Source organism: Oncorhynchus keta, chromosome 20 (genome assembly GCF_023373465.1).
Source record: "Oncorhynchus keta strain PuntledgeMale-10-30-2019 chromosome 20, Oket_V2, whole genome shotgun sequence".
In the NCBI taxonomy this organism is placed as follows: Eukaryota; Metazoa; Chordata; class Actinopteri; order Salmoniformes; family Salmonidae; genus Oncorhynchus; species Oncorhynchus keta.
This window is the reverse complement of record NC_068440.1, coordinates 35,039,725-35,044,098: the sequence shown is the minus strand read 5'-3', so window position 1 is coordinate 35,044,098 and position 4,374 is coordinate 35,039,725. Positions and strand designations below refer to the sequence as shown.

At 43.1% G+C, this 4,374-nt stretch overlaps 1 pseudogene; it reads left to right on the top strand.

The window, feature by feature from the left end:
- Nucleotides 1-500: 500 nt before the first annotated feature.
- LOC127910094 (uncharacterized) overlaps nucleotides 501-4,374 on the top strand; it is an 11,232-nt pseudogene continuing 7,358 nt past the window's right edge.

Genomic DNA, 4,374 nt, shown 5'->3' with positions numbered 1-4,374 from the left:
ATGAGGTCCATGACGCATTCGGAGAACAGTTTGAACAACTCACTCAGCCGGTCAGCAGCAGCTGAGATGGGCCCGTTGATGGGCCCGGTGAAACGCATCGATGAGGTCCATGACGCATTCGGAGAACAGTTTGAACAACTCACTCATCCAGTCAGCAGCAGCTGAGATGGGCCTGTTGATGGGCCCGGTGAAACGCATCGATGAGGTCCATGACGCATTCGGAGAACAGTTTGAACAACTCACTCAGCCGGTCAGCAGCAGCTGAGATGGGCCCGTTGATGGGCCCGGTGAAACGCATCGATGAGGTCCATGACGCATTCGGAGAACAGTTTGAACAACTCACTCAGCCGGTCAACAGCAGCTGAGATGGGCCCGTTGATGGGCCCGGTGAAACGCATCGATGAGGTCCATGACACATTCGGAGAACAGTTTGAACAACTCACTCATCCGGTCAGCAGCAGCTGAGATGGGCCCGTTGATGGGCCCGGTGAAACGCATCGATGAGGTCCATGACGCATTCGGAGAACAGTTTGAACAACTCACTCAGCCGGTCAGCAGCAGCTGAGATGGGCCCGTTGATGGGCCTGTTGATTGGCCTGTTGATGGGCCCGGTGAAACGCATCGATGAGGTCCATGACGCATTGGCATTCGGGGGAACACGGCTTGCACAACACAGAACCTGTGAAAATAGGACTAAAAGAAAACACCACATCCATATTCTGAGCACACAGCACAGAGTCTCACTACCTCGGATAGAGAAGGTGACAGAGGAGTTGTGGAGAAAGTGACACAGCCTACGGATTGGTGTGCACCCATTGTGCCTGTCCCGAAGAAAAATGGGGAAGTGTGTATATGTGTGAACAAGCTAAATGAAGCTGTGAAAAGAGAAGAGTTCAACCTACCCACCTCGGAAGAGATACACGCAAAGCCTAACGGAGCCATAGCAGACTCATCACATTAAATCAAATCTAATGTAATTTTCACATGCTTCATAAACAACAGTTGTAGACTAACAGTGAAAAGCTGACTTACAGGCCAATCCCAACAATGCAGAGAGAAAGAATTTAACAAGATACTGACTGTTACTTTTGCTTTTGACCCCCCCTTTGTTCAGGGACACATTATTCCATTTCTGTTGGTAACATGTCTGTGGAACTTGTTCAGTTTATGTCTCAGTTGTTGAATCTTGTTATGTTCATACAAATATTTACACATTTGCTGAAAATAAATGCAGTTGACAGTGAGAGGACATTTCTTTTATTGCTGAGTTTAGTCTCGCTATTGTTATTTTACTGCTGCTCTTTAATTACTTGTTACTGTTATCTCTTATTCTTCTCCGTATTTTTTGAAACTGCATTGTTGGTTAGAGGCTCTTAAGTAAGCATTTCACTGTAAGGTATACTAGACCTGTTGTATTCGGCGCATGTGACTCATACAATTTTATTTTACTTTATTTGAACACAATGTTAACACCATCAAGAATAACTGAGAAGAGTTGCATCCTCAGTGAACCAGAAACGTATTGGATGCATGGATGCATGTCCAGGGTTTTCTCCCTACGTCCCAAATACACCCTATTACCTTTACAGTACAATGCTTTTGACTAGGTACCAGGACCCATAGTGCTCTGGTCTAAAGTAGTGCACTATATAAAGAAAATTGTGAAATTTGGTACACAGTCTTTGTCTGTCGATGGTGTAGTCCCAGTTCTGCTCACCCCACCCTCCACCCCACCTGGCTGTCTTCTATGTGAACTAGAGGTCGACCGATTATGATTTTTCAACGCCGATACCGATTATTAGAGGACCAAAAAAGCCGATACCGATTAAACCAATTACATTGATTTTTATTTATTTATTTGTAATAATGACAATTACAACAATACTGAATGAACACTTATTTTAACTTAATATAATACATCAATAAAAATCAATTTAGCCTCAAATAAATAATGAAACATGTTCAATTCGGTTTAAATAATGCAAAAACAAAGTGTTGGAGAAGAAAGTAAAAGTGCAATATGTTCCATGTAAAAAAAGCTAACGTTTGAGTTCCTTGCTTGAGTTCCTTGCTTCCTTCTTAACTGACTTGCCTAGTTAAATAAAGGTGTAAAAAAATAAAAAATACAGATTTACGATTGTTATGAAACCTTGAAATCGGCCCTAATTAATCGGCCATTCCGATTAATCGGTCGACCTCTAATGTGAACACTAAATATTGGACCGAAGGCTTAGTCTGTTCTCCCTCAGGCATTGAAAGGTTTTTGACATGTGAACAGGTATTTCTGACATGTGACGTCCATGTATCTAGCTGCCCCCAAGGCAATCGGCAGGCGTAAGACCTCAGAGATGAAGAAAGTAATGACAAATCTCAAGGACAGGAACAGCAGATCAATGGCTCTAGGCCCCATTTAAACAAGACACGTCACTTCAAGCATGTAAAACCTTTGACAGGCTATAAAGAGATTAGCAATGCAGTGTGCCACAGGTCGGTTTCTGGAATGAGTGTTATTGCCTGCTTGTATGTGTACCACTAACCACAAAGGTGTACATGTACCACTAACCATAAGGTGTATGTGTACCACTAACCACAAGGTTTACATGTAACACTAACCACAAGGTGTACGTGTACCACTAACCATAAGGTGTACGTGTACTACTAACCACAAGGTGTACATGTACCACTAACCACAAGGTGTACGTGTACCACTAACCACAAGGTGTACGTGTACCACTAACCATAAGGTGTACGTGTACCACTAACCACAAGGTGTACATGTACCACTAACCACAAGGTGTACATGTACCACTAACCACAAGGTGTACGTGTACCACTAACCACAAGGTGTACGTGTACCACTAACCATAAGGTGTACGTGTACCACTAACCACAAGGTGTACATGTACCACTAACCATAAGGTGTACATGTACCACTAACCACAAGGTGTACGTGTACCACTAACCACAAGGTGTACGTGTACCACTAACCACAAGGTGTACGTGTACCACTAACCACAAGGTGTATGTGTACCACTAACCATAAGGTGTACGTGTACCACTAATAAGGTGCTGTCACAATGGTGTCCAGGTCTGCTCTCATGTTCTGTCAATTTTAGTTTTTCAATTTCCCTTGGAAGTAGGCCTAGGCTGGGAATCTGATACCCGGTTAGATCCACTTTAAAGCACTATTGACATTTAAAGGTAATTTCTCATGCAGCGTTTGCCTCTCCACAAATGTGGTAACATTGCATTTAAAAGTTGAGTTGTCCACAAGCGCGACCAGATTGAATCTGGGCTCTAATTTCATGATTTAACGCATTACAACATGGATACTCTTAGTGTTAAAATCTGTCCCGCTTTCTTTATTTTTTACGTCTCTGAAATGTATATATCGGTTCAAAGTTCCCGGTTGGGAAAGCAACTAAACACTTAACGACAACAAAATTACTTTTTGTGGGAAACAATTTCAGTAATGCAGGCATGCACACACAGACACACACACACACACGCACGCACGCACGCACGCACGCACGCACGCACGCACGCACGCACGCACGCACACACACACACACACACACACACACACACACACACACACACACACACACACACACACACACACACACACACACACACACACACACACACACACACCACTGAAGAATTTCCTTCTTTCCTTCTCCATCTATAATTTCTTCTTAACAAGTGGCTTGTTTGACATTTGCAGAAACACGCAGAAAGCCAACGTCAAGCTGATTTGCATTTCATTACTTTCTAGGGCAGTAAAGTGTCCCAAAAAGTAGGGGGGAATTAGTTTACAGAGTCATAGTGGATTACTCTAAAGGAGACATTACATGAGTGGATAAGATGCTTACCCACAATCCTGTGGGAGGGTTTTATTTGGTAGAGAAAGGGCAAAACATGCACACATGGAGGGAGAGAGGCTCTGCTTAGAATTTCACTTCTACCCTTAGCTATGGTAGCCTTAGATGTGGTAGCCCTAGATATGGTAGCCTTAGATATGGTAGCCCTATATATGGTAGCCTTAGATATGGTAGACCTATATATGGTAGCCCTAGATATGGTAGCCTTAGCTATGGTAGCCTTAGGTATGGTAGCCTTAGGTATGGTAGCCTTAGGTATGGTAGCCTTAGGTATGGTAGCCTTAGATATGGTAGCCCTAGATATGGTAGTCTTAGATATGGTAGCCCTAGATATGGTAGACTTAGATATGATAACTTAGATTATGGTAGCCTTTGATACGATACTTTAGATTATGGTAGCCTTAGATATGATACCTTAGGTTTGGAGTGGCAAAATATGATAGCCTTAGATATGACAGCCTTAGATATGACAGCCTTAGATATGGTAGCC